Source organism: Peromyscus leucopus, chromosome 19 (genome assembly GCF_004664715.2).
Source record: "Peromyscus leucopus breed LL Stock chromosome 19, UCI_PerLeu_2.1, whole genome shotgun sequence".
Lineage (NCBI taxonomy): Eukaryota > Metazoa > Chordata > Mammalia > Rodentia > Cricetidae > Peromyscus > Peromyscus leucopus.
In genome coordinates, this window is record NC_051079.1 from 71076503 (window position 1) to 71096171 (window position 19669).

Here is a 19669-nt window from a genome sequence, read left to right on the forward strand (position 1 = left end):
AGGGCTGAGGAGGTGCATGAAAACCCAGGCATCACAAGCATCACAGGTGAGCCTCAGGTACATGATTTCTGAGGAAACCAGACTTTGACCCCTAACCTCCAGACATACTCATACACACATATACACACATGCTCTAGCACATACATGCTCATAGGCACACACACACACACACACACACACACACACACACACACACACATCCCCTCTCTTTTTTCCATATCTATTCTTCCTCTTTCTCCTCCCCTTGTCTGTTTTTTGGCTTCATATCTGTGGTAGTTTGAATGTAATTGGCCCTCATAAGCTCGTAGGGAGTGGCACAATTAGGAGGTGTGGCCTTCTTGAAGTGGGTGTGGCCTTCTTGAAGTGGGTGTGGCCTTGTTGAAGGAAGTGCATTACCGTGGGGGTGGGCTTTGTGGTGAGTTTCATTTGTTTAAGCTTCACTCAGTGTCACAGTCCACTTCCGGTTGCCTTCTGATTAAGATGTAGCTAGCACCATGTCTGCCTGCACCTGGCTATGCTCCCTGCCATGAGGATAATGGACTAAACCTCTGAACTGTAAGCCACCACCTCAAATAAATATTTTCCTTTATAGGAGTTGCAGTGGTCATGGTGTCTCTTCACAGCAACAGAAACCCTAAGAGAGAAGTTGGTACCAGGGACTGGGGTATTGCTATGATAGACCTGACTATGTTTTTGATTGAAGGAATGTGAACCTTGGGACTGTGGATTAGAAAAGCAGTTGAAGGCTTTAAGTACTGCTTAATAGGCCACGCTAGAAGGAGCATCGAACACAGTGGTGTGAAGAGTTACTTGACCTGTAGAGGGGCTCACTCGAGAAGTTTCAGAGGAGAACTATTTTTTTTTTTTTTTTTTTTTTTTTTTTTTTTTTTGGTTTTTCGAGACAGGGTTTCTCTGTGTAGCTTTGCGCCTTTCCTGGAACTCACTTGGTAGCCCAGGCTGGCCTCGAACTCACAGAGATCCGCCTGCCTCTGCCTCCCGAGTGCTGGGATTAAAGGCGTGCGTCACCACCGCCCGGCGAGAACTATTTTAATGTGTTGCTTAGAGATTATTCTTGTGATATTTTGGTGAAGAAAGTGGCTACATTTTGCCCTTGTCTGAAGAGTCTGCCTGAGGCTAATGTAAAGAGCTTTTTATTAATTCCATTGGCAGAGAAAATCTCAAACAGCCTAGTATAGACTCTGTCATGTGGTTATTAGTGGTAACTCTAATGAAGATTTATAATGAAAAGGAGAAAGCTGAGCAGGGTATAGTACAAAAATGTAAATTTTGAGGAGAAAAAGAGAACCAGGAAACAGAATGGAGCTAAGTCCTGTGTTCAAGGAGATAAACAGATTAAGAAACAGAATAAAGGGAGTGGTGACCTCAGGGCAAGACCCCACCCAGCTAAGTTTCCAACTTGTGAAAAGGAACTAAAAAAAAGCTTAGAGCCAGGTGTGGTGGTGCATGTCCTTAATCCCAGTACTTGGAAGGCAGAAGAAGGCAGATCTCTGAGTTTGAGGCTAGCCTGGTCTACAGAGCAAGTTTTAGGATAGCCAAGCTTAGGCAATAAAAGACAGAAAGCCGGTGAAAATGTAATTGAATGAGGGGGCCATGTTCCAGCCCCAGCAAGCAGCAGAACCTGGCAGTTTCAGCCACACAGTTCTGGCTTTAGAGTTGAGGATAGAGGAAAGGGGTTATGGAATTTACCTCTGAGACTAAGGAAAGCTGCCGAAGCCAGGCATGTGACAGGGGTGTCCCTGCATGGAGTCCTAGAGAGGCCATTGTGTGAAACTGTGAAGTTGAAGCCTGTACTATTGTGGAATATTACTTTAACTATGTAAAGATGTGTTATATTTGTTTATTTTGCAGAATATTACTTTAACTGTGTAAACGTATGTAGCATTTGTTTTACCTTGCCTTCCTAAGGCACCTGATTGGTCTGGTAGGAAGCTGAATGCCAATAGCTAGGCAGTAGAGGGATGGGTGGGACTGATGAGCAGAGAGAATAAGTAGGAGGAGGAATCTAGGCTCAAGAAAGAACAAGGGAGAAAGAAAGGGAGATGTCCGAGGTCAGCCAGTCAGGCAGCCACCAGCCAACCAGACATGGAGAAAGCAGGAAAGTAGGACGCACAGAAAGAAAAGCAAAAAGCCCCAAGGAAAAATGCAGATGAAGAGAAACAGGTTAAATTAAGTAATAAGAGCTAGTGGGACAAGCATAAGGTAAGGCCAAGCATTCATAACTAGTAATAAGTCTTCATGTCATGATTTGAAGGCTGGCAGTTCAAGAAAGCCTGCTACATTTGGTATTCCAAAGTGGGGCCAATATTTCTACCTCAGGCCTGAGAAAGCTTGGGGGGGAAATGAAAACAACAACAACAACAACACAAACCAACAAGACTTTCGAGTAGCCCTGGTGCTCTGCTGTACAGTGAGCAATTGAGCAGCCAGGATGTTAAGTAGAAACAGAGAGTTGAGTAAAAATGCCTGACACAGTGCGGGCACTGTCTTTCTAGATCTGGGGCTGTTGAATGCAGCCTCCACTTAGATGCAACTCCCAGCTGAAAGCAGCCCTCCACCAGACTGGCTCTCACAGACCTGAACAGGGGGCAGAGCTAGCCACTACAGCCACATCAGAGGGTCTAGCTGCTGCTAAGCAGTTTAAGGTTCGGCTTACTCAGTCAGAAAAGGCTAGAGACACACAGTGAAGACAGGTCCAGATTGGGAAAAAACAAGAACAACAACTCTAAACAGGTTACATTATGTTTAAAAAATGTGTGTAGGTGATTTAAAATAAAGGAAACGGGCATAGATAGTCATAAAGAAAAAGAAATAGTTTAAAAATAATAAAGTAAAGTCTTTAAAGAGAGAGTAAAGTAATATAAAGCAAAAAAGCCACATACACAGGGAGTCTGGATCCTATATGGTGTTGTGTTGACTTTGAATTTTTTTTCAATGTTAATGAGAGAAATAAAGATGCTAAGAGACACTGGGTTGTAAATGGGGATGATGAATTAAACCAGTCTAGATATTTTTGTGATGTCTTAACTTTAAAATGGAATTCAAAAACTGTATTGTTTTGGGGAAGGGGTTATGCTTTTATTTCCATGGTAAATGAAAGGCTGTGGATTCCTTCAAGGTTAATAGAGATAAGGTTTGATGAGGGGAGACCTCCTGAAAATCTTGGCTACAAATGTAGAGAAATAAACCAAAAAACCCTACATGACAGATGACATATATGCTGATCCCTCTACATAGGAACAGTTCTGAGACTGGCCAATAAAATGTTACAACTAGTTTCCCCAGGACTTGACCATTATCTCAATTTTCTCAGAGATCTCTAAAGATGCTGTCATCCCCCAGACAACAGAAAGTAGTCTAGAGAACACAACACCTACATTCCCAAGAGGGGGTGGGTGGTTTTTTGATCATTTGGTGGGTTATGGATGTTTGTCATTATTTACAGGGGGATACAGGAATATAGGATGAAAAGACAACTATTTAACTTCAAATATTTTATATTGGTATGGTTTTTGGTATATTGATACAAATTTAAGGTTATTTTTGTTATACTGTATATATGTTTCTATTCTTGTTTGGGATATTGTGCTTATGCAGCTAATTTAAAAATTGTAATGTATAACTCAGAAATGCTAGTTAGTAGTTAGTCATCCAAAATAATCAAACTTGTAGTCATAGTAGGAATTTTTGCAAGGTTAAACAGTCATATTTTAGATAGATCACTGATCTCCAAATGCTTCAGAGACCTACAAAATATGGCATTTAAAATGTTTAACAACCTAAGGACTTTTGTAATAGTGAGATATGTCTTCTCTTGGCAGCACCAATTTGCTTCATAAAAGAATAATGGGCATCAAAGAACCTCCACATGGAGTTTGCTTTCATTTTGGCAGAACTAGCCTTTTGGGCAAGAAATTGTCCTTGCTTTGACTCCTGACAGTATACCAGACATGCAGAACACAAAGGAAAGCGACTGTCAAACTTTACCAAGACAAGTTGGGGCAGTCCTTCAAAATTCCTGGTTCACAGAAAAGTCTGACAGATATTCTAGGTCTTTAGACTGAAGATGGATGCCACATGTTGCACAGGAACCTTGGGAGACTGTCCAGGCAGCCAGATACCTCTGTTGTTTCTCTAGTTTTGGAAGTGGCTTACACTGCACTTCCTGTATACTCAGGTAATACTATATCCTTCTGGGGCCTTTGATGGGGTTGAAGACTAGATAGTTATAGTTACAGTTTTCCTCAGTTATGATAGAAGGTAAATTAGGTACAAAAATTTGGACTCATCAAGATAAAATAGATAATGGAGTATTTTCTCTGAATTTGACAAATGCAAATTGACTAGATATTATACATGTCATTCTTACTTGATAATTGTTCTTATTATGTAGAGTTTTACTATGTTTAAGTTAAAACCTTTCCTTTTTATCTAGACAAAAAGGGGAAAATGTTGTGGAATATTACTTTAATTATGTAAAGATGTGTTACATTTTTTTATGTTGCAGAATATTATGTAGTTGTTTGTTTTTACTCTTTACTCTTTGGGAGGCTGCCACCCAGCTCCCAAAATAAATACACATAGAGTCTTATTCTTTCTTATAAATGCTCAGCCTTAGCTTGGCTTGTTTCTAGACAGCTTTTCTTGACTTAAATTATGCTGTCTATCTTTTGCTTCTGGGCTTTTATCTTTATCCTATATACCTTTCTTTACTTCTTACTCCATGGCTTGTTGTGTATCTGGGTGGCTGGCCCCTGGAGTTCTCCTCTTTCTCTCACTCTTCTATTTCTCTCTCCCCTGATTTCTTTTCCTATTTATTCTCTCTGCCTGCCAGTCATGCCTATCCTTTCTCCTGACTGTTACCTTGGGTGATTTAATTGGGCCCTTATCAGAATCTCATGAAGAGATGGTGGGAGTAGTCATCATAGGAGTTGCTACTCTTGAGAGCAGAGGGCCAAGAGCTCTTAGATCCTGGTCCTGCGGACAACGTCAAAGAGGTAATCAAAACAATGAACTTAAATGGAACTTTATAGGCAGCCAAAAAATAAATAATTTGTGAGTGAATAAAAATGCCTTTAACTAATCTATTGACAGCAGTGAGTTCCATCCACGACCCTAAGAACAGTATGCATGTACTGCAGTAGACCAAGTGGGACCTCTCCTTGTTTTGTGACTAGGGTGTTTTCACTGGCTTTGTCTATCCTTTGTTCCCACTGCGTAGCGATTTCCTCTGAACTCTAATTTAACTCTGGATGCTCGTGAAACTTCTAGGCTCAGGAGGTTACAAGATTCCCACGTCTCCTGCCCCAGGTTGTGAAATTAGTGGATGGTGGCTGAGAGGAAGGCTCCCTGGCAGAGCTGCCTCCATGTTGTGCAGGGAGCTCCAGGGAGCAGACTGTGAACCATCATCACTCCTGCTGGACTTTCTGGTGATGGAGCTGCCTCAGAGTCACTGATGAGCTGTAGGTAAGTTCAATGGACTTACCGTTTCACTAGGTGAGACTGGTTGGAACTGTTTCATGGTCCTTAACCGATGCTTTCTCCAGGGTGAATACATATCTTCCCAGGAGAAGCAATGCAATAGCATTTGTTTCTGGACCTTTCTTAGTGATTCCTCATTAACTGACCCAATGCCACCATTTGGAGATTCAGCACTGGGATATAGTCCCCAGCCATGGTGGCCATAGTCACACCAGGCACTCCGTGAGTGTTCTCGTTTGGTTGTTTTTAGAATCCGGTGAGGTTCCCTTCCCCACTACTGAGCTCTGTTCCTAAAGTACACAGAGAGAGGTCTTTCATAAGAAAATATAAAAGTGCTGTTTTCTCTTGCTGTCATAACATTCACTGTGTGAGCTCAGCTGCTTCCACACCTGCTGGGAATGCCACACCTCTGAGGGTCGGGTGACTAGGTCGGTGCTCCTCTCTGCCCAGAGTCCTGCCAGGGACTGGTCAGCCTGGGCTCACAGCTGAATGCTTTGGAGAGTACACTTCAAGCTCCTTCAGTTTGCTCTAGGATTAAGATATCTGCCTCCTTGCTGTATAGTTGTGGGGATGTCCCAGAGTTACGGTCATTTGTCACCTCGCTGACCCTTCAATAGCACCACAGCCCTCTCAACATGCCAGGTTAACTGTCCTTGCCCAACTCCTCTGCTTCCAGTTATTGAAAATTTGTGTAGTTAAGAACTCACAACAGATAAATAAATAAATAAAATTTTAATTAAAATAAAACACTTCCATGGTTAGGTTATACCTTCTTGGATACCTTGGATAATATGCCATAGTATTTTTATTTGGGAGTATATCACCTAAATTGTGCCCTATAAGCCTTTTTTTGCAAGACAAGACATTCAAACTTTTCAGGGATTATAGTATAGAAATCTTTTGGGAATTACCCTGCTGACTACAGGGTGCTTGAAGCAATGATAGTATCTCCCAATAGACAATCAGGTTACTTATTTTAGGGAAGAATTTTCATATTAATGAAAAGGCTTGATAAAGTTCAAAGCTGCTAAATTAGCTTATTCAAACAACTTTCCAAGAATAGATACATAAAAACTGTGATGGTAACATAGATAGGTTGATCTAAAACAAGGGATTCCATAAGCTGATCCCTAGAGCATTATGGCCTGTGAATGTTCTTAATGAAGTCATAGCTAATCAGGCACTCCACAGGCAAGGTGAAGGCTGGATCCTGGGAGTAGGCTGTCCAGTCCCTGGCCTTTCCCTGATAGTTCCATACGGTGTCTCTAAGACAGTTCCCCCCAGTTCTCAGACTCTCCAGTTACTCTCGTCCTTTAAATACTTCCAGACAGCTTTCCACTGTGGTGGCTGGTTTGGGGACACTAATATTGTATTGGTTATTAATTACATATTAAGCATTTGTGTGTGTTGGTATGTAGTTGGTATATTATGCAGAATGTTGATACATAGCCATTTTGGATGTTATTAGGACCCAGATATTTGATGGCCACTCTGGTGGCTCGTGTGGTCCTTCTGCACAATATGGCATTTATTTCCATCTTCTTTCCTAGCCACAGTCACAAATTTGGTCACTCTTCAGTGGGGATGAAGAAAGTTCTCTTCAGAGCCCAGGGCTCCCCGAGGTCATCACAGTATTCTGAGATGTGCATTCCAAAGTTGGTTAGAGAGCCTCCTCAGGACTTCATAAACAGCAGGTGAGGGGCACACCTGCAAAGAATACTTGATATGCACTTCAATATACATATTTATATGAGCACTGGGGAGGGAGGAATGTGCAGACTGCTCATCTTTTTAAATGCAAAAATGTGACACTCAATCTGCATATGAAAAAGTTCTTATTATAAAACTATACTAAGGTTTATATACTTTCCCAGGAGAAAATTTTCCTCATGGAAAGTAAAATAAGGAGGAGAGTTGGGCCATGTTTAAACCTCACAGAACATGGCAAATGTCACCTGTGGAGCTTAACAAGTGTGTTCTGATAACTTTTTGCTGTTCTGAAGGAAGTAACTGGGCATGGGGGAAGGCACTGAGAGATTGTCTAAAATCTTTGTTAGTTAATTAGTTTTATCAACAATGTAAACAGAATAAGAGCGGCTCAGCACACACGCAGACTTAGATTTCTATTCTGTGACATGATGTTGTGTTTGAGGTTTAGAACAAAGCAGTTTCATGTTATTGTGGACTAATTTTGATACAACCACCCTGACAGCAACTATTTATCAGGTTTTCAATTTGAGACATCAACAAGCAACACTAAGTATTATTTTGAAGGGGTGGATTTGACCCGTTAAAGCAGTCACAGACATTCATAATAGAATTAAGAACTAAAAAAGGCATTCCCAGACACCATTAGGACAGTTAGGGATCGAGAGACCACACACCACAGGGTAATGATGGGAGGACAAGCCTAGCTGTGTGTTTCCCACGTGGCCCTTAAGGTGGGCCTCAACACCATGCTCTCTGTCAAGAATGACGGAAGAACCATAGAAACTGCAGCCTCGTGTGGGGGAAACTCTTCACCACCTCACCCACCCAAACCTAACTGTGTAAAAGAACACTGCAAACTCAACGGAGATTCAAGTTATACCACTTATGATGGAAGAAACATAGTCTCGTGTCAATGCTGTGTGTCATAATAACAGGACCAGTGCTCTGGGGTCTTGATGGCTTCCACGGCTATTCTGTCTCTGGGGTTCATAACTTTGAAATAAATTTTCAATGTACTAAAATGTGGCAAATAAGTTTCATATCAGGTGTGTGTGTGTGTGTGTGTGTGTGTGTGTGTGTGCGCGCGCGCGCGCGCGCGCGCAATTCAAAGAAGGGAAAATGTCCTCACCTTGAGGGAAGCAAGTCAGGTAAGATGAAGAAGGCTCGCTCTATTCTGCCCACATCCTGAAGGTCTCATATTGCAATGAGGTGTCTTGGGTAGTGGAGCCCATCTACTGGTGAGCAGGCTGATGTGCATCCTGGCAGAGCAGGAGCATGCTCACTGATGCCCACAGATCCAATATCCATCCTTTTCCTCTTTCTAGAACACCTCCCGATCCCTCCCTTCATCTGTGATCCCCTCATTAGCTGCAGAATGGCCTCCCAAAATGTCCCCTCCTTAACCCTCAACCCATGAATAAGCTTCTTTCAAGGCAAAATTAGCAGATGTAATTGCCATCAGGGACCTTTTTGTCAACAGAGAATGGAAAAGAAAAAAGTGTTTTATAGACACAACAGGATCTTTTTCTGCCATATAGAACAATGACATCATGTCATTTGCAGAAGAGTGGGTGAAACCAGAGATCATATTAAGGAAGTGAAGAGGGTCTCAGAATGACAGGGACCAAATGTTTTATCACGTGGGAACCCTAGACTTTATATGTGTGTGTGTGTGTGTGTGTGTGTGTGTGTGTGTGTGTGTGTGATCTATGTATAGATGGTGTGCAAGTGGAATAATAGACACAAACTAGAGGGTGAGGGGCTGGCCGCAAAGGGGAAGGCAGCGAAGGGTGGTGTGGTGGATTCTGCTTGAAGCGCATCATTTACCTGCTTGAACATGGCTTGATGCTTGTAACCCTGCTTAATGAAGTAGGAAAACAACAGGATGGTAAGTATGCAGCATGCGATAGTAAACAAATATGCCAAACTATCTAGGCATTTTAAAGCGGATTGCTCCCTGCCTGGAAGAGACTAACGCAGGCGCAGTATTAGTCGGGGGTGGGGGGGGGTGGAGTGTGCTAACCTCCCCTTGCCCATATTCTGTGTGTCTGAACTGCATGGTGGTATGTGGGGCATCTGGGCATTTGCCCTTATGATAACTGTGGAAAACAAGCAGCCAACAGTGAAGAATGATGGAGCTTGCTGCCAGTCACAGGGCATTTATTTTGATGGTTCATTCTAACTTCAGGTTCCATTATGTTCTTAATTCATCCACTTACTTTGTAAGATCATTTTTGCCTCTCCTCCTTTATCCCCCTTCTTTACCTTCGCTGTGAAGCGCAGTCCATTTGAAGTCTCTATTCCCACTGTTGAACAGCGGATGGGTAGGAAGACAATGGACTGATCTGGTCCTGGAACCCTGAAGTGGTCCAGCCATCCTTGGCACAAACTGCCTACATCCTCCAACAGAGGATCAGGGGTAGTGTGGTCTGAGGGACCAAGAGGATACTGAGGATTGGCAACCCATGATCCAGAATTCACTGTGTGATCTGACAGACTCCTTGTTTTGCACCAGTCTCCATGACTCGGGGACTGGTGCACATGATGCAGAGCCAGGACCTCCAGGCCAGTGCCCCTGTGGAGCTTTCAGATTAGTCAGCCTGCCCTCCCTGCAGGCTGTGTCTGCATCCCCACGAGGGACAACTTGTGTATCCATGCATCAGAGCTTCTTGGCCTCCAGGCTGCAGAAGCTATGTGAGAGAACATGGTTCGTTGCATTAAGCTATTGCATTGGGAGTAATTTATTACACGACCACCTATGAGGACAGCAGCTTACCTTAGAAATGACAACAAAACAAACTTCTGGGTCTTATTGGGCACTCCTCCTAAAAGTTTTCAGCTGTGTGAGTATTTAGATGTATTTTATCATTTTATGTGTATAAGTGATTTTTGTTTTTCCTCCTGTACCTGTGTGTGTGTGCACTGTGGTGGCTTGTTTTATTATGTCAACCTGACACAAGCTAGAGTCATCTGGAAGGGGGAAAACTCAAACAAGAAAAGACTCCCATAAGATCCAACTGTAGGGTATCTTCTTAATTAGTGATTGATGGGGGAGGGCCCAGCCTGTGTTGGGAGGTGCCATCCCTGGTCTGACGATCCTGGGTTCTATAAGAAAGCAGGCTGAGCAAGCCAGGGGAAGCAAGCCAGTAAGCAGCACCCCTTGTGGCCTCTGCATCAGCTCCTGCCTCCGGGTTCCTGCCCTCTTTGAGTTCCTATCCTGACTTCCTTTGATGACGAACAGTGCTGTGGAAGCACAAGCAGAATAACCGCTCTCCTCCCCACGTTGCTTTGGTCATGGTGTTTTGTCACAGCAACAGTGACCCTGACTAAGACATGAACCATGTACAGTCTTGGTGCCCCTAGAGGTCAGAAGAGGGCACCAGATCCCTCGGGGCTGGAGTTACAGATGGTGGTGAACTCTTTGTGGTGCTGGGCTTGAACCTGGAGCTTCTGCAAGAGCAACACCTGTTCTTGACCACTGAGCCCACTGTCCAGCTGTGTGTGTGTGTGTGTGTGTGTGTGTGTGTGTGTGTGTGTGTACAAGATTTCCTTATATAACCTGGCTGGACTGGACTCATGTACCCCAGACCAGTTTTGAACTTGCAGCCATCCTCCAGCCTCTGCTTCCTGAGTGCTGGGCTCTGGCCGTTTTTGTTCATTCAGCATGCTGCCTTACGTCACCTGACCCCATCTCTCTCTTGTCTTTGGCTCTGAACACCTTGTGCTCAGGTTGAGAAGCCTCATGTTCCTTTACATCAAACTGCACTAAGGCTGCCTTGGGACAGCTTCAATCCACCCAGGTGTTCCCAACAATGAGCTCTCTCACTTCAGTCTGAAGGAGGGGGGTTTATATGGGCTCACGGTTTGAAGGGAAACAGTCCATCGCCACAGCGAAGCACAGTGGTAGGTGTGCAGGACAGCTGATCACATTCCATCTTCGTTTAGGGAGCAAAGGGAAGTGATCGCTGGGGCTCAGCTGGCTTTCCTGCCTTAGTTCCCCATTTTATTCAGCCTGGTCCACCCAGTGATGGAACGGGGCCACCCACTGTCAAGTGGGCATTCCTTCCCCCATTAATCTTTGGAAATTAATCAGACCCAGAGCTCTGTCTTCTGTGTGATTTTAAACCTAATCAAGTTGAAAATGAAGACTAGCCACCACACCCACGCTGCTTGCAGATGCTGTTTACGAGCCGGCTGGGGCCTCAGAGAACAAGTGGTCGTTACAACCAAGGTGTGTCGTTTCGGAAGCATCAGAGAAATGGCATTCAGCATTATGAGTTAATGTTCAAATCGACTTCTCTTTGCTTAGACTGCCGCTTGTTTAGGTCAGGAAGGTGTTAGTTTTGTTACTTAACTCTCCAAGGTAGGACCTCTCTCAGCTCAAAACGTTCTTTAAGTAAAGGCTCATGGTTGAGATGATCTCTCTCTCTCTCTCTCTCTCTCTCTCTCTCTCTCTCTCTTCCTTCGTGATTTTTAATCTGTCACATGTACATTCAGTTTCAACGAGAAAGAAGAAAAGGGAAGTAAACTTCTGCTTCCTTTATTTCCCTCGTCTGTGCACAGAAGCAAACAACAAATACATAACCTGAAGATGCTCGAACTTGGAAAGGGTTCTCGGTGCTTCCTCTGCCTTCAAACGCTGAGTGTCTGTGCTGCTGGCTTCACATTCTTAGTTTTAATTTCTACAAACTTATGCTCTTTCCCAGCCTGCTCCTTAATGATCTGGTCTGATTTCTATTTCTTTATGGCCTTCTAATTTGCATTTCAGATCTCTGGATGGTTCTACCCTAATTAAGAATCCTCTAAGGGAACTTAGCAACTTCTGTAAAACTGTCCTAGGGTGAGCCAGGTCATCAGCGGGCGCCTACGATATGCCAATTACTTCCCGAGAATCTTTATTAGGCCCAGAAAGCAGCATTTGAGGAATCACAAAAACCAAAGCTCCTGGGCTTAACTAGGCTATAAAAAAGTAAAAGAGAGAATAAAGGCCGGGGATCACCGTTGGACGGCTGGTGCTCTCCGTCCATTGGTCTGGCCATCAGGACCAACATTTCTTCCACCCTCAGGGGGAAGACCTCGTTCAGATGGGAGACCCACTTGTTGTGGACTTCCAGCAGTCCCTTGGCTCCCACCAAGGACTGTGTCAGGAGTAATGAGTCCCTTGGTGCCTAGGAACAAAGTGACAGCAGCTAATGAGGCAGAACGGGGGATGTGAGGAAGCAATGACAATTTTTTGAAGTCAGCAATCTGAGGTGGGGATCAATAAGTGCTTTCCAGGGTTAATTCACTGGCCACACCACTGACATGCTATTAGAGCCGGCGATGAGCTCGGGGCTCAGGATGGGGGCCTCATCTAGATAAGTGTCCTGAACAGAAGAGACTTATTTCAATAATCCCAAGCATCAAGGCATTCATCCTAACTGCCTCCATGGGGAATCCAACACCCTTCCATCAATTAACTTTGTCCAGCCTGGGGCCATCTGAACTATCTCCCAGCTTGGATCCATGGATTCCCTTCTCCTCAGCTGCACACACAGAGGCGTTATCTACCTGCAGTTATGTAGGCTTCAAGGTTGAGTGGTTTCTATTTCTATTTGTTTGGGGAAATGGCAACCGGGAGACTCATTCAAGCCTATAATGGATATTGTATTATATCACAGGGTTGGACTGAGAGCAAAGCAGATAAAATTTAGAACAACTGGGCTTTTCTCTTTTCCACAGGCTCACATCTATGAGACGTTTGACCTTTGCCCCTCATTTGTACCTCAGTTTGTCTATCTGGCAAATAGGGATAAGAGCCTCTGTGTCATGGTCTCAATGAAATTTCAAGCAGTAATTTTGCTCATTGAACCCTTGTCACTCTGTAGGGACCGTTAGTTAAAGCACATGGCACCCAAGGCAAACCTGGCTAGAGAGGATTGGGTTCTGTTTTATGCTCAACCCTTTTGTAAGTCCCCTACTCTTCTCGGGTCTTCTAGTCATTCCTGTAGCCTCAGATTCTCATTGCAGCATCTCGCAAATAAAAACCATCTTTAAGTGTTTGGCTAAGAAGTGACAACCCCAGTTACAAGGCATAGATGGTGTGATGGCTAATCTTAGTTGTCAACTTGACCACATCTGGAATCAGCTAAATCTAAGCAACTGGACACACCTGTGGCTATTCTTGAGTGGATCGTTTAAGCTTGGAGGACCTACCCTGAATCTGAGTCACCCCTGGTAGCAGCCCACACAAAAGGTCATGGAGGAAGCAAGCTTTGCTGTTTGCAATCTTGCCTTCACCCTAACCAACAGGTTCATCTCTCCTGCCACTGAGGCATTCCTTCACTGGTGCTGGAAGCCACTTCTTTACCATTACAACTTACACCGAAGATCAGCAGAGACATCCAGCCTCACGGAGTGAGCAACTGCTGGATTCTTGACCTGTCTGTCAGGAGACGGCCATGTGGGACAGCTAGACAACAGCCTGTAAGATACTTTAATAAGTCCAATTTTGATAAACATATATAGATTCTGTCAGTTCTGTTCCTCTAATGAGCCCTGACTAATAAAATAGGTGGCAACATAACGTTTCAGAGAAGAATCTGGCTTTTAAAGGTTTGGGTTTTGGCATACAACTCACTCTGTGCCCCAGGAAGCCTGTGAAATACCAGCGAGAGAGTCAGGATAGCTCTGAAGGAGGAAAATTCAGACCGGCACCTGATTTCAAGAATAAAAGGCAAATGACTATTACCATGCACAGAATTTATAAGTTCCTCAAGAGGAAGAAGTATATTGAAAGCTGTTAAAAATTGAGGTTAATAATAGTGTCTTATTTCTTTAGATAATTACGGATTAATTGTACATGCTATGAAAAATCAATAATGATCTGAATTTTAAGGTGAAGGTGAAAAGGGAGAGAAAAAGCAATTTGTCTCAAGCTAGCCAGCACTTTTGATGACTCTGAGACATTTCCTATAAACAAGCAATGGGAAGGGCCTATGAAGTTAGCCTGTCGCTACAGGGAGCCAAACGGAATTTTAGCTAAAGAGAGAGAATTTATAAAGAACTATCAAGTCTGTTATCTAAGTTTTTTGAGAAAAAGCATGCATATGAATATTTGTATCTACATAAACCTCTATCTATCCATATATTGTTATAGATATCGGGATAGGGGGACACACAGCCACAGATGGGGGAGGGGAAGAGGAGGTGAGGAGAGAGGAGAGAGACAGGGAGAGGAGAATAACGCAGAGGGTTACAAATTAAGCTGTTTAAAGAATCATCAGCGAATATGGGTGGGTCTTCACGGATGCATGGGAAGCCACAGATCCGATGACTGCATTGCTGTAAAATGTGTGTGAACACCCTGTGACAATTCCGTCAGGCCCAAGCTGGGGTGATTCTCCTTCATAAGCTTTTCCCAAACCTCCACTGTCCCATCGTCTTCAATGTATCAGAACTGCTGTCGGTCAGAAATGTGAGGCTCCGAGTATGAATGGGAGACTGTGGGGGTGTGTCGCAGCGCTCTGGCACCTGGCGTCCGAGCTGTGGAGCTTGAGCGACAGATCGAGAGCACAGAGACTTCTTGCCATGGCTGCCGTAAGAATTATGTCCTGTCTAAGATCAGAGCTCACGTGGCTTCATGTTCCAAATACCAGAATTACGTCATGGAAGGTGTGAAGGCCACCACCAAGGATGCATCCCTTCAGCCAAGACATGTCCCAAACCGGTACACCTTTCCTTGTCCTTACTGTCCTGAGAAGAACTTTGATCAGGGAGGGCTTGTGGAGCACTACAAATTATCACCCAGCACGGATACCAAGTCTGTGGTTTGTCCCATATGTGCCTCGATGCCCTGGGGAGACCCCAGCTACTGCAGCGCCAACTTCATGGAGCACATCCAACGCCGCCACCACTTTTCCTAGGACACTTTTGTGGATTACGATGTGGATGAAGATGACATGATGAACCAGGTGCTGCAGTGCTCCATCATTGACCAGTGAGCAGGGCCTCACTGTCCACCTCCTTCTGGAGCTTCCATTACCATTAGGTAATGAGCCCTTGACTCCTGCACCGCACATGCACTGCAGATCTGGAAATGAGCCATGGCACCAGACAGGGTCACTTCTCCCAGGGTGACAGGACCCTAAGCAGATCCCTGTTTCCTTTGGGCTTTTGCTGGCGTCGTCTTCCCTGCTGGTAACCTTGTTTGTCCGTGGTCTGCTCTCACCATACCTCAGCTACTGCCTCCTTTAAGAAGAGTCCAGCTTCTGTTCTCACGTGTTCTTCTTTTACAGTCATCCTACTGTCCAGTGTTTGTCTATTAGGTCCTCCCAGCCAGCCAGGCCCTTCCCTGGGCCATGAATAGCACAATAAAACTGGGACTCCTTTCCTTGAAAAAAAAAAAAAAGACTCTCCAGCAATAACGAAGACCCTCACTAGGGGGTGAAAGCCTCGCCTGGCCAGGCACAGATGCAGACAGCCTTGGCTGACAACACCCAGACTCAAAAGAACAGTTATGAACCAATAGGTCCATAGATTTACAGAACTCTCTTAAATCACTAGAAAAAATAAATACGCAGGATAATTGTTTTAAAAAAGGAAACCAGGTAAACATTGTTTCATTACATAGCCTATCTACTGAGTAAGGCATTTAGAATACACAAAGAGTGATCAGACAATACAAGTTGAAGGGGTTACTGGTTATGGTACTTCCGTAAAAATGGAATAATGGAGCCAAAGCAGAATCAAATGAATGCAGCCATTGGCCATGCTCAGGGAAATGGAAATGTGAAGAGGACATGCTGGCCTTTCTTGGAGGGTCAAAGGATAAGATGACTCAGACCATCTGGTGTCCTCCTGACCTTTAGTGTGTCTGTATGGTGCTGTATTAGCCAGACAAGGCCAGCATAAGATGCTAATGCCATCTGGTACCATGGAGCTATGAGGCAGAAGAATCCATTCAATAGATCATAAGGGAAAGGCTGTTGGAATTACCCACCATGGCCTGGGAACTGTAAAAAAGCCCATTTGGGAACCGGGTTTGCCACAAAGCTAATTGTGCCTGGGAAAAGCACATCAATGAAATTTGCTTCCATGAAAGCCAAAAACACCAGAATTTCCTACTGGATCACTTGTGTAACAATGAAAAATAAACATAATTCCCAGTTTCCAGGTGATATATTATGGGCCATGCGGCCCACACTGACGTCTGTTAAACAATCTGATATAATTTAAGATTAAAAGAGCCTGGCTCCACGGCTGTACTGAATTGGGTGAGAGTGTTCAGATTCATGAGAGGGAGTCCCAATAGGGCTTCTCACTCCGGCTGAAACTTGGGGTTGCTGTGTAGGAATCCTGGAGAAACATTTTGTGGCTAGGGATGGGAAGGGTGGAGTGTTGTTTCCTATCTATAACAAGCTATCAAGTGTTCTGACTGCATTCTGTAAACAAGAATAAAGGATGTAGGAATGCAGATTTGTTGGAGCATTCCCAAGGGTCTGGGGAGTTTATCTGAACTAGTAAACAAACAAAAAGTCTCTGGCTTTGAGGCTGATAAGAAGGCCAAGTGTAGTGCCTGGTATTCTCCCTCGCACACAGGCCTTCTGCCATTCTGCTGAGGGAGGTCTGGCTGCACCGCACACACAGCCTTCTAGGCCCTTCCAAATATTCCTAAATTACTGCACTCCACAGTTACAGTCCTCAGGGGCCAAATTTGATTCTCTGAATATTGGTGCCAGGCCACCTCAGCTGATGAGCTTGAGGGGTATCCAGGCAACAGTTGTACAGAGAGATAGTGCAGAGATACAGGAGGGATGAGCTCATACTGCCTAGAGCTCAGGGCCCTGCCTTAGGCTACAGCCCAGAAAACTCTTGCCCAAATTGCTAGATTCCATCTGAAAATATCTTCATGTCTCATTAGCACTTTTTGGTAGGGGAACTTCTCCTGATCTGATGGGTAGAGCTGGGGCCTACAATCTGTGATCCCAGGCCTGGGGCAAGGCACAGGGCTTGTCCACACATAACAGTGAAAGTCATTCCTTCCTTCAGTTAAAAGACGTCAGCCAGTTCCCATCATGGTCTGGCCTCTATTCCAAATGTTTGCCTTGTACCAGCAGAGCGGTGGACTCAGCAGCAACACGAAGCGCGTGTGCAGAGCATGGCCTACTTCCTCCTACCTGTGGACGACAGGGAGTGAAATAACAACATTGGGTGAGAACGAAAAGGATGCCGTCATTGAACTGGGTCCCCTCAAAAAGGTTACCATGATTTCCTAATCTCTGATGCCTCCTTGATGGAGATGAGGCCTTCGTAGATGAAAAGTTAAAATGAGATCATTGCTGAAGGCCATGGTGTTAGTAATGTGCCATGATGCTTAAAGACAAGGCAGGTTTGGATGCAGGTCATAGATTGAAAGCCAAGTAAAGACATGGAAACAATGCTATCTGCAAGTCAGAAGGAAAACCAGTGAGCCCTAGAATCTGTGGGGGCCGGCCTAGAACATGCTCACACACAGGCTCACCACACCCACACTTCAATAGTGGAGTGAATCTCCAGGACCAGGACACACACAGACCTGGTGTTTAAGGCTCCCTTTTATTTATTTTTTTTCTGGATATGGATCCAAGAAAGTGACATAGCATGGCCAATGCTGTAGTTGAGTTGAGTTTGGTGAAGTTTAAACCCTGAAGACTTGATCCCTAGAACCCCCAAAAGTGATCTGCCTTGTTATGCATAAGCTTCAAGTTCAAATGAAGAAGGGAGGACACGCAGGCCTTGGGGACAAAGGGGGACACCACCTTGTCTTAAAATGAGTGTGTGCTGGGTTGCAGACGGGTTTTCCAGAGAGAGAGAGAGAGAGAGAGAGAGAGAGAGAGAGAGATATCAGTTGGCAGTCAAAGGCTGTGGGAAAGTTGGGTGGGTCAGGGGAAGGCAATAGCTGTGGAAATGGCGGGAGAAGGTCCTGACAAGCTGTGCACATATGGCCTGGAGTGTTTCCTAGGTTACGTGGGGCCCAAGACAGGAAGAAGTCCAATGTTCCAAATGTGAATCCCTAGAAAGATGGAGGTGCTCCATGGAGACATAAAAGGCTGTGGGGAGCAGGTTCCACAGGGAAGGTTCTGCGATTGGGTCAGAAGTGCTGGACTAGCTGCATCAGAGACATCTATTCAGCACCCAGAGGAGGTGCTGACTGAGAGCTGCATGTGTGAGCTTGGAGTCTAAGAGAGGTTCTGGGATAAAGTGTGGACTTGAGTTACCATACACTGTCTGCAAAGAATGCCGTGGAATGGTAGGGACAGAAAAGAGATGTTACCTCCATCATTTTTTTCAAATCAAAGGTTAAAAGGGCTCTGGTGCTGCTTATTAAGTTCCAGTCCCTTTTTTCTACCTCAAATGTGAAGATTCTGTCCACCAGCCCCTCCTGCTCCTATGGGCTCTGAGACTTTGGGCCTCTCTGATGGACTCTGGGATGCTGCCCAGTGACAAGAGTCCTCCAAGTATTCCTCTATGTGCAAAAGCAGTTCCAAATCCAGCTTTAGAATACCAACTGGGTCTTCCAGACCCACAAAGTCTCAGTGCAATTTCCAAAAGCCACCCTCCAGGCTGGCCTCGGAATGCAGCACCGTTGCTGGCTGGGTCCCACGGATGTGCCCTTTCCAGTCTACAAAATGACCACACTATTCCCACAGCCATATGTCTTTTTGCCACCTGGACTTCTCCTGGTAAAGGGTGGAGCAGAAGCTATGATCATGCTCTGCCTCTCTGGCCCTAGGGACACTCCTTGGGGACACTTAGGGACAAGCCTATTCAAATGCACAACATTGCTCCTATGTCTCCTGAGGGCTGTGCAATCCTGCAGAACCTCTGAGAAGGCACTTAGCATATTTCGTATTTATAGAGAGCCTTTCTACCAACAGGCTTACAGCCCAGGTCTCATTTCATTAATCCTCACAGCAGGGGGTGGATGGTGGGCAAGAATTGTCAATTTTACCTAATGTGGAGGCATAGCCGTGAGAGGTTAAATGACTTGCCGAAGGCTGTATGATGAGTCAGTCTGGGAGCCGAGGCTGCAGCCCTGATTCCTGACTTCTGCTCTACCACCTCACACTTCCCTTCAGAAATAACATCATAAAAAGTGTACTAAATTTGAGAGCTTAAAATTAAATCCCTGTGATATCCAGCATGCTGCTTAACCTCTCCCTGCCCCAATGTCTGAATCCATAAAATGGGGATAATAGTATCTGCCATCTAACATGTCATTGAAATATTATGAATATTAATCTTCTCAGTGATCAAACCCCTTGGAAAAAACTGCCACATAAATTCAAGGTTCAGGTCAAGATCAGCTACTTGTATATTATTCAATGATTAGGGAAACACGCTGGCCTCGTATCACGGGAGAGGGCTCTGACAGCAGGAGGAAGGTTTTTGACAGTCTCCATTTTATTTATCAGTGATGAGCTAGCTCCTTTTATGTGGA

General features: G+C 44.7%; 1 pseudogene; it reads left to right on the forward strand.

The window, feature by feature from the left end:
• Positions 1–14479: 14479 nt before the first annotated feature.
• On the forward strand, positions 14480–15220 carry LOC114696252 (annotated as a pseudogene).
• The last annotated feature ends 4449 nt before the right edge of the window (positions 15221–19669 follow it).